This window comes from Petromyzon marinus, assembly GCF_048934315.1.
Source record: "Petromyzon marinus isolate PM22_M1 ecotype Great Lakes invasive population chromosome 68 unlocalized genomic scaffold, UKy_Petmar_22M1.pri1.0 chr68_unloc.1, whole genome shotgun sequence".
In the NCBI taxonomy this organism is placed as follows: Eukaryota; Metazoa; Chordata; class Hyperoartia; order Petromyzontiformes; family Petromyzontidae; genus Petromyzon; species Petromyzon marinus.
Window position 1 is genome coordinate 2272549 of NW_027422597.1, and position 11628 is coordinate 2284176.

An 11628-nucleotide genomic window follows, 5' to 3' on the forward strand; every position below is an offset into this window, starting at 1 on the left:
TCAGCGATCGATGCACCACATGTACCTTCTTCTTTTAAGTAACAAAGGGCACTTCGCCGGAGGGCCGTTGCAGCACACGTGTCATTGGGACGTAACGGTCCAACGGTTGTCTGTGTCGTGGTCAGCGGCAATGCATTGGCCACGCTTCTCTCTGCTCAAATAAGCCGCGCTCACGTGCGGTGTGGCCTCAGGGGCGAGCAGCGATCGCTCCGGTTGGGAGTCGAATCCTGTTTTGGTGGGTCCTTGGTGGGGGGAGGGGGTATGGGGTTGGGGGTTGACTCGGCCAATCATCCCGCTCTCTTCGAGTCGACTAAAATGAGTAACCGCGTGGTGGAGAGGTCAACAGTTGACCTGTGGATGTACTCGCCCCCACCCCCCCCCCCACGCCGCCATAGGGGCCGTCCATAAATGACGTCACGCACCTGGGGGGGGGTCAGACATTTGTGACGATGTGTGACGAGGGGGGAGGGGGAGGGGGGGGTTGAGAAATGTGACGTCACGTAAAAATAACGCAACTTCATAAATAAATACAGACAACACGTTCTACTTAATTAAATAGACTTTTTCATAAATGTTTTCTACCTACAACATCAGAGTGCAGCGCCACATTAAATACGCGCTACAATGACAATAGTTTAAAGAGTACCATGTTTTATTTTCAAAATGGAAATATGGTTTTGGTTTTGGGGGGGGGGGGTGGGTCAAAAATCGTCGAAAATCGCGTCACGTCATTTATGGACGGCCCCTTATGAACACGGAATTTCCACCGCCAGGCTTACGCCTGTAAACAGGAAAGGGAGGAGTTGCCCTCCGTGCTCATCTGTAAAGGAAATTGCTTCGACTTTAGCTTTTTAGTCTCGGTCTGTTTTTAGCTAATCCCCAGTGTCCAAAGCATGCCATCAATACAGCGAAATTGAAAGCGTGAACGTTCATTTGTGTATGCTAATTTTGTCTCATTAGCTGGAGCGTTTTTTTTTGTTGTTGTTGTTGGAACCAGTGCCAGCGTAAGTAAGCACTCCTTTTCTGAAAAAGAGAGAGGACATAGTCATCCTCTCAGCCGATAAGGGCAATGCCACTGTCATCATGGATAAAACCACATATAACAACAAAATCCAGGACCTTCTTAATTATGGCAGTTACACCATAATGAACAAAGATCCTACCAACCGCCTGGCTACAAAAACCAACAATATCATTACCAGTTCGACTTCTCTAATCGAACCATTCAAGCGGCTCTCCCTAAAACCTTCTGCTGCTAGACCACCCAGATTCTATGGTCTTCCTAAAATCCATAAAGAAGGTACTCCACTTAGGCCCATCATTTCCACTATCAACTCACCTACCAAAAAACTGGCCCGTTTTCTGTCTGACACCTTGCTTCCATTCACGGGAAAGACTACCTCAGCAGTACTTAACTCAGCTGACTTGGTCTCTCTAATCAAGGGCATCTCACTGCCTCCAGATGATTTGATGTAGTTTCTCTGTTCACCAAGGTTCCTGTACCTGACACCTTAGCAATAATTGAAGACTTGGTCCAACATGGACTGAATCCTGATGTACCAACTTTGGTTAGGCACTGCCTTACCAACGCTTACTTCACCTGGAATGGCACTTTCTACAAACAAAATGAAGGTACCCCCTTGGGTTCCCCCTTATCATCAGTGATAGCGAATGTATTCATGGAGAAATTTGAAACAGATGCCATTCAGACATCCACCCTACGTCCTTCATTGTGGAAGAGATACGTAGGTGACACTTTCGTCATTTGGCCACATGGCCTGCCAGCATTGAACCAATTTTTCAACCACATCAATTTCATTACACCCATCCATCAAATTCACAATGGAAGTGGAGAAGGATGGTAAGCTACCATTCCTGGATGTTCTGTTTGAGAAGAGGCCTGACGGCTCGTTGGGACACTCTGTCTACAGGAAAGCCACCCACACAGATTCCTATCTAAAACCTGATTCCCACCACCATCCAGCACAGAAGAATTCCCTCATCAAAACGCTACACCACAGGGCCCACTGCATCTCCGACCAACACCACCTAGCCAGTGAACTGGAATACGTACACCAGGCCCCCAAGATGAATGGGAACTCGGACCGAATTATTCGCAAAGCTGTTTTTCCAACCATGGAGAAACAACCCCCTGAGAAGCCGATCAAAACCATCACGCTACCATACATAGCAGGTGTTACCAAAAATATTTCCAAAATCTTAAACAAACACAAGATCCAGGTTCGATTCAATACAGTACACAAAATCCGTGATCTAATCCCATCTGTGAAGAAGGTCATTCCTGACACGCAATACCCTGGAGTCTACAAACTGAGTTGTACCTGCGGAAACAGTTACATTGGGGAAACGAAACGACATGTCTCGGACCGTGTTCGCGAACACAAGGCAGATCTGAAACACGGCAGAACCAACACCTCTGCCGTGGCTGACCATTGCTATAATGCTGTGAGCTCGCATGATAATGTTTTTTTTCCGAGACCAAGGTACTCCGCAAACCTTCGGGGCTACTATCAAAGATTTGTTCATGAAGCCATCCAGATATATAAACATAGACAAAACTTCAACCGAGAAGATGGATACAAATTGAGCAATCATTGGAAGTATGTTATCAACCAGGTAATGCCTTAACTGGTTGTTGTTGTTTCTATGGTACCTGCCGGTTTACTAGCACATTTTTATCTGTTCTTCTCCATCTTCCCAATTATAGCCCGGCCCACTCCCCCACCCCTCTTCCCCTAGCGCTCATGCCCCCCCCCCCCAACCTGACACCCCCCCCCCTCTCTCCCCCCTTGCCTCCTCCCCCCTTTATAACCTGTATAGCCTCTTGCCACAGCAGCTCTCCCGACGACTTCAGCATGTTTTCTTGCTGTGGTTGTCCCACCTGATGAGGATTGCTTGTGTTGCCATCGAAACGTCGTGATTTGTTTTATTTTATTGTATTTTCTACCTACGTGACTTTACCGAAAGAACCCAAGAGTATGGATTCCTGCGGTCACGAAAGCTTTAAATCAAGATTCATGGCTTGACAGTTGAATGTTGGCACTGTCATCAGTGCCAACATTCAATGTAAGCCCTGCTTACATTCCTGTGGCAGGTGATCAAACATTAGGGTGCTGAGACAATGTATGCCACGGTGGCTTTGAATGAGGATCATAATCTTTATTTATAGTGGAGGAATCCGATAAGCTATCAAGCTCTTTTTTCACAGGTGTCCAGTAGGTATCGGGTCAGAAAGTCACAACTTCAAACAATACAAAAGGCCACTGAGCGATTAGCTTATTTTTCAGAAGCGACCTAGCTCAACGAAGTGGCTTATCATCTGGAAATGCATAGAAGCCAAGTAATCTAAATAATATAAACTCGTGTTTCCGTGATAAGCTTACACTCTGGGGGACCTTGCATTCATAATATTCATAATAAAGGTTTTTGGGTTAGATCGCGTTTATTTATAAATGTGTCGTAACCCTCCACCACCCGACACGGCCAATCGGCAAAAAAAGTGTCACGTTGACAAAAGACACTTTTTTTGCTGATTGGCCGTGTCGGGTGGTGGAGGGTTACGACACATTTATAAATAAACGCGATCTAACCCAAAAACCTTTATTATGAATAATATTGGTCGCGAAAGCCTACGTGTTAAACTGACCTTGCATTATATGTATACGGGTGGCAGTCGGTTTTGTCAAGCGGCTTTTTGAAAAATAATTTATTTTAGAAACTGATCCCGATGAAAGAATGGGATTTTTGGCTTTGGAAGACGACCCTTGCCACAGCGGTGTGTACGGCAAGCGGCGCAACTGGATTCGCAATTCAGAGAGGTCGCCGGTTCGGTTCGATCTCCCGGCGCGGCAATTTGAAAGAGTGGGGCACTTTTTCTTACCCACCCCTCCCTCGCCCCCGCTGCTCCTACCCGCCCGGCAGCATGAATGGGTTCACCAAAACGTGGTGATGGGCAGGGATCACGCGTGGTGGGGTGGGTACTCCGACCTCTTCCAAGACGTCTGGCTTGAACGAGTGGGATGCCCTCCTTGCCGGCAGTGACCTGAGCGAGAATCGCAGGGCTCTGCACATTTACCGTTTCATGTTTATATTGGAAACGCTTGCTATTGTGCTACCAGCACCGAGGTCAGATTACATAGCTGCGTCCGCCGCTGGAACTGCTGCTTCCATCAATGAAGTGCATTCCTGTCTGGCTGGGAACATTATTAAGACTTGGGAAACCGGCAGATCGGCATCTCGTCACTCAGTCAGCGGTCAGTGCATTCCTGTCTGTCTGGGAACATTATTAAGACTTGGGAAACCGGCAGATCGGCATCTCGTCACTCAGTCAGCGGTCAGTGCATTCCTGTCTGGCTGGGAACATTATTAAGACTTGGGAAACCGGCAGACCGGCATCTCGTCACTCAGTCAGCGGTCTTCTTTGTCTGTCGCTACTCAGGGTGCACTTACAACGGCAGGTTCAAGCGCTTACTGTAGCTCCGATGTGCACTCGGGTTGTAATCGCGTGCTACTAGGCACGAGGCCCGACGTTTCGCTGAACATGCTGGGAGCCTCTTCAGTTCGTAAACTTTCGTTCACCGAAAAAGAAGCTCGCTTCCCGACAAAAAAAAAATTCCCAGCGAGCTCCTGCCGAAAATCTGCGCCGTTCGGCAAAGCTGTCCGACGTTTCGCTGCACACGTTCGGGAGCTTCTTAAGGAGTTTGCGCTTCTTGAGGAACTCGACTGAACTTTCAGCAAGTGGAAAGGCCGTCGTTACCCAACGGAACGAGGTGCAGCCCGAGTACGCGTCAAGGGAGCGTGCCAAGCTGCTCCAGCAACCATCGCCGCGAGAGGCGGACCAGGAGGAGAGAGCTCTCGCTCGAAGGGGAGGCCTCCCCGCCCCACCTGCGCGGCGCGAGACCTCGCGGCGTGCGGCCAGTGACGGGCACTGAAATGTGCTCGACACCGGAAGGACATTCGCCTTTGATGGACGGAGACGAAGAAGATCACAGAGAGAGAGATCAATCTTCGCAGCGCATCTGCGTGAAGTCGCACAACAAGCGAATGTCGATTTCCCGAGCGTTGTATCGTCACAATGTTTGTACCACCAGAGCTGCGGGTTGCCCAAATTAAGTGCAAACATCAATTGTTGCTTATTGGGGGGGGGGGGGGGGGGGTAGTTGGGGGGGGGGGGGAGGGCGAGTGTGAGTAGAGGTTTGTGTAATCGTCGTGATTGGAGCTGAGGCCATCCCGACCGTTATCCAGCGGGGATTTGTACCAATTTAAAACTTGGTCCCAAGATCACACGGGTGCTGGCTTGGCGCGATGGCGTTCGGGGAAAATCCAAGACGCCGATGATGAATAAACACCCGGGGAGAGAGAGAGAGAGAGCTAAGATGTTGACGTTCGTTTTTTTCTGCAGAAATCCCTGAAAAAGAATTCAAACTATAAACTAAATTTTTAAATGTTTTTTTTTATTTTACCAGGCAATGCCCAACTGAGCTGTATAGCTATGTTTCAGAAGCGACTGGCCACAAATGATAGCTCAACAAAGTGGCTTATCGAGTGGAAATGTAGCCGAATACTCTAAACGCGTGACGTTGATTCTAAATGTGGAGGGAAAAACCGGAGGACCCGGAGAAAAATCCACATGACCACGGGTGTGGGAGAGACAGAGAGAGACGCAAATTCTAAATATACAGCAGCAGGCACCGTAAGGGTCGGATTCGAACCCACGACCTCCTGCATAGCAGGCGAGGTAGTTAACATCTCACAGGGTCCGGATCGAACCCACAGCCTCCTGCATACCAGGCGAGGTAGTTAACATCTCACAGGGTCGGAATCGAACCCACGACCTCCTGCATACCAGGCGAGGTAGTTAACATCTCACAGGGTCGGAATCGAACCCACGACCTCCTGCATACCAGGCGAGGTAGTTAACATCTCACAGGGTCGGGATCGAACCCACGACCTCCTGCATAGCAGGCGAGGTAGTTAACATCTCGCAGGGTCGGGATCGAACCCACGACCTCCTGCATACCCGGCGAGGTAGTTAACATCTCTCAGGGTCGGGATCGAACCCACGACCTCCTGCATACCAGGCGAGGTAGTTAACATCTCGCAGGGTCGGGATCGAACCCACGACCTCCTGCATACCAGGCGAGGTAGTTAACGTCTCGCAGGGTCGGGATCGAACCCACGACCTCCTGTATACCAGGCGAGGTAGTTAACATCTCATCAGGATCAGGATCGAACTCACGACCTCCTCCGTACCAGGCGAGGTAGTTAACATCTCACAGGGTCTGAGATCGAACCCACGACCTCCTGCATACCAGGCGAGGTAGTTAACATCTCGCAGGGTCGGGATCAAACCCACGACCTCCTGCATACCAGGCGAGGTAGTTAACATCTCTCAGGGTCTGGATCGAACCCACGACCTCCTGCATACCAGGCGAGGTAGTTAACATCTCGCAGGGTCGGGATCGAACCCACGACCTCCTGTATACCAGGCGAGGTAGTTAACATCTCATCAGGATCAGGATCGAACTCACGACCTCCTCCATACCAGGCGAGGTAGTTAACATCTCACAGGGTCGGGATCGAACCCACGACCTCCTGTATACCAGGCGAGGTAGTTAACATCTCGCAGGGTCGGGATCGAACCCACGACCTCCTGCATACCAGGCGAGGTAGTTAACATCTCTCAGGGTCTGGATCGAACCCACGACCTCCTGCATACCAGGCGAGGTAGTTAACATCTCGCAGGGTCGGGATCGAACCCACGACCTCCTGTATACCAGGCGAGGTAGTTAACATCTCATCAGGATCAGGATCGAACTCACGACCTCCTCCGTACCAGGCGAGGTAGTTAACATTTCACAGGGTCGGGATCGAACCCACGACCTCCTGCATACCAGACGAGGTAGTTAACATCTCGCAGGGTCGTGATCGAACCCACGACCTCCTGTATACCAGGCGAGGTAGTTAACATCTCGCAGGGTCGGGATCGAACCCACGACCTCCTGCATACCAGGCGAGGTAGTTAACATCTCTCAGGGTCTGGATCGAACCCACGACCTCCTGTATACCAGGCGAGGTAGTTAACATCTCGCAGGGTCGGGATCGAACCCACGACCTCCTGTATACCAGGCGAGGTAGTTAACATCTCGCAGGGTCGGGATCGAATTCACGACCTCCTGCTTAGCAGGCGAGGTAGTTAACATCTCACAGGGTCGGGATCGAACCCACGACCTCCTGCACACCAGGCGAGGTAGTTAACATCTCGCAGGGTCGGGAACGAACCCACGACCTCCTGCACACCAGGCGAGGTAGTTAACATCCCATCTTACTGTTCTTCATTCTATTTAACATTTCACTTCTGAACACAGCATCGTGTGTTGTGACGGAGGTGGCTGGGTGGAGCGGTGGCGCAATGGTAGCGGCGTAGCTTGCCAATGAACCCGATGACCCCGAATTTGATTCCCACAGACGACCAAACTCACGGCAGTGGCGACTTATATCGACACTTATTCTTAGAGCCCTCCTTAAAAGCACCAACCCGCACCGACCAGCGCGGCGAAGTATGGTCAAACAATACCCAAGACCCACACGGCAAGGAGGAGGCCCTCATCCATCCTGTGGTGGATTAACAAGGTGACGTGACAGAAATGTACTACACTTGGCCTGTATGTATGCTGGACTTCTTTCTCACCGTACGTAGCCAGCCGTGCTCATCGGAGGTGCGGGGGAAGGGCAACAACACTAAACATACAAAAAAAACAGTTCTAAAGAAATTCACTTTCAAATTGTCCAGCATTGGAGTTGCAATGAAATGCATGAACAAGGCACGTGTCTTATCATCCCTGTCTGTCTCTGTGCAACGTTCTTACCAATACCAATCCCCACTATTAGCCACCAAGTGACGGCGCCTGTGCCAGGCTAGGCGCACTTTGAGAGCAACGTGAAGTGTCGAAGGCTCGCTGGCAAGAGGTCACGGGAGAGACTCATCGGGTGCCATGGGATGGCTGACTGAGATGACCGGTAGATGCACCACCAGCTGTACCCCCCAACTGTGCCAACCCCCCACCCCATGTGCCAACCCATTGCATTTTAAACGCCCGGCGCTCCGCTCACAACAACGTTCCTACCAGCCCCATACTGGATATCTGTGAAACGGAGCTTCATGGCTCATCGGAGTCCCCCGGTAAAAATACAAATTCTGATTCTATCTCGATGCCGTTACGTGTGTCGAGGTATTATTGTTCACTTTCCCGTGCCGTTTGCCGGTGGTATCTCATCCGTGCCAATAGGGGGCGGAAGAGGAGCTGAGCCCCAGTGTTAAAGGACTGTGGGCCACGGGGGCCCAACGGTAACCGAGATGCATACCCCAGACCCCAGCAGGGGGGCTGGGGGATGACATCACCCCTCAAGCCCTTCACCACGCGAAAGCCCGCAGCGATGGTCTCAAATGGCGGCGCGGACGGCAGACTAAAGTCGTCGAGATTCCGCCCGGTGATACGTCTTCCGAAGGTGATTCCGCCGCTGCTGCGGTTCCTGTAGTGGATTCGAAGACGGGGCGAACGCCGCACGTCGCCGAATGGAACGAGAGACCACGTCAGCATGAAGACCGGGGGAGGGGGGGGGGGGGCACGAAGGCCGCTCTTTACCTGCTACTGGCTGGGGCACTTTGCGAGGGAATGCCGGAGTCGCCCTCGATCTCCGACTTCGGCTGCCCCTCCGACGGCTCAACCTCCACCCCCCCCCACGGGCGAGTTGGTGCACGTCGGACTCCCGGACCATTTCGCAACCTCAGGCATCTCGTAACTCGGGGCTTTGTCCGTTCACAGCGCGGTTCATTTGTTAACAACCGAGTTCGGTTGCACTTGGTTGGCCCAATTCGACAACACACCGGAATAAATTAGCGCGTCGCGTGTTCGCGGCAGCGGCGGGGTTCTCGGCGTTCTCTGATTCGACACAGAGGGCAGCCACGCGCCTCTTAGTTGACACGGGGGCTTCCGCTACCATTATTTCGCGGACGTAACTTTTCAATCGCCGCCGATCCCCGCTACTCAAATCCGTCCGGTCACTGACGCTGGTGTTGCAGCGAGTTTGGGGTAGCATGATTGGGCGTCATTGGGCAGGTGGACGCCCGCATTGAAATCGGCGATGTTGCCGTATCGGGACCCTGTGCTAATGTCTGGGTCGTTGGCCGTGCCCTGCTTGTTGGGTACCGATTTTCTCAGAAGGATTAAAATCCTGGCAGCTCACGCCTCGAGTGAAGGGGGACGGTTGATTCTTCACGATGGCCTTTTGATGTGGAGAGAGGAAATGCTGTATCGCTGGCGAGTTGTTGTTCCCATGGCCCTCCTGGACAGCTTGGTTCGAGCGCTGCACGAGGAGAAGTTGTTGCACCTCGGCGTCCAAAAAAATCCTTGTTGACGTTGCAGCGTGATCATTATTATTGGCTGGGGATGACAGCCCATGTCTCCAAATGGATCTCGATGTTGTACAGAATGTGCGCAAAGGAAACCGCCGCAGCGGAAGTGTCATGCGCCACTTCAATCTATTTCGGTTTCACGTATCGATGTCCTTGGCCCTTTTCCGGACACTTCTAGGGGTAATAAAAATTCCTTTTGGTGGGAGTGGAATATTTTTCTTGACGGCTGATGGCTTGGCTGCTGCCGGATCAGTCGGCGGCCTCCATTGCCGATGCGTTTTTGAACGGCTACGCGATGGGCAAAGGTGCTCCCGAACAGCTGCCTACAGGCCAAGGTCGGAACTTCTCCTCTAAATCATCGCGCGAGGTTCTGCGACGCATTGGGCACTAAGAGAATCAGAACGTCGCAGCACCACCCTCAGAAGGATGGGATGGTTGAACGCCTGAACAGGAGGAGTTTGTCCGCCATGCTCTGTCAGACGGTATACGCCAAACAAGCTGATTGGGATTTACATGTGCCGAGCGTGCTTGCTGAGTACAGGATGTATGGGAGGGAGAACGTACCCCCTATATATACCCAATTGGGGTCACCGCTAGATAACGTTGAATCTAAACTGCTGTAACATCTTCTTTGGTTCTTTCGGTAAAGTCACCACCACGTAGAATGAGAATAAAATAAAAAAATTGATCAAATAAAATAACGCGATAAAATTCGCACGACGTTTCGGGCCACAACACAAGCGGCCTTCATCAGGTGAAGGGACGAGACTGTCTGGTAGGACAGCGCTGGAGCCAGACAGTCTCGTCCCCTTCACCTGATGAAGGCCGCTTGTGTTGTGGCCGAAAACGTCGTGAGAATTTAATTGTGTTATTTTATTTTATCAATGTATTATTTTATTCTCATTCTACCTGGTGGTGACTTTACCGAAAGAACCAAAGAAGATTAATCCTTGCTGGAACATGTTCGTGTTTCCTTGCAGTGTTTTTTTCCGAGGCTCGGGAGGCGGCTTGGATCAACACCGCCAAAACGCAGGCGGGCAATGAAAGTAATGCGCGTAGGTCGGACCATGACTTGTCGCGGTCCATCGGCGACAGGGTTTGGCTACATTGCCCTCGGGTGCCCGGTGGCACCTCCCCCCTAAGTTACATAAGCCCTGGCACGGACCTGTGGAGGTGGCTGAGATTTAATCGTCCGCAGGGTGTGCGTATCTGGGCCGGCCGCCTATGTTGGTTCGTCCATCCCTCTCAGTTGAAAGCGTTTATCCCTCCGCCAGTTGCTCCCTCGTCTCCAAAGATTGGACTGCCGGGGTCTGATGTGTCCGATGGGCTGGGGACGGTGCGGTTACAGGACGGACACCCGAAAGATTCTGTTTCGTCGCCCACAGCATCCGAGCCCCGTGACTGCCGATGCGAGCCACGACCTCGCCCGGACCGACCCTACCGCGGTGGAGCCTTTCCGCTCCCCCGCCCCCCCCCCCCCTCTCCTGCTGCCCGTCGTGCCGACCGGAGTGGAGCAGGACGCCGCTCCCGTCGACGGTCCGGCGTCGCGAACTCGCTCCAGGATGCTGCGATTTCGTTGAAGTCGCCCGTGTTGCTGTTCTTACCTCCTTATGTTACTGGATTCGTCCCTTAATGTTCGTTCCCTTGTTATGGGTTGCGCATTATTATGGGGTTCTCATCCCTCTTGGGAGCCACCCCTCCGGGTGTGCACCACGAATCCTCCCGTGTGCGGGTCTCCTCGTTACTTATATGGGTTGTATCTTTAGCTGGGACGGCTAGTTTTTTTTTTATTCCGGGAGGGGGTGGGAAGTGGTGGGGGTGTGATGTAATGAGAGAGCGACATCCAGTGGCTGCCAGAGGTTAACTTGGTGCAGGCACCGTGATGTGAATCGCCATCCAATCCTAGGAGGGAACAACATCTGGGCCAAAAAATGAGATTGGCAAAGTCGGGAGAGATGCCTCGGGAACCATTGGGAAGGTTCAACGAGAGGGCGTGGCTCAGAGGCGGACCCTGGCTGGCTCCGTGGTGGGGGATGACGTGCCGGGGCAGGGGAGGTCTCGTGGTCGGTGTGGGACTGCGTCGCCACTCGTCATCTCCTGTCTTCACCACCGACCACGTGGCGGATCCCCCGGCGGAGCTCGCCTCTCCTCTCCGGCACGCCAACAGCCATCTCCTTTCGTCAGTGGTTGTA

General features: G+C 52.1%; 1 protein-coding gene across 2 annotated transcripts in view; it reads left to right on the forward strand.

The window, feature by feature from the left end:
- Positions 1–11628, forward strand: part of LOC116958036 (BPTI/Kunitz domain-containing protein-like) — a 67331-nt gene that overhangs the window by 25842 nt on the left and 29861 nt on the right. The gene's annotated exons all lie outside the window — the stretch shown is intronic.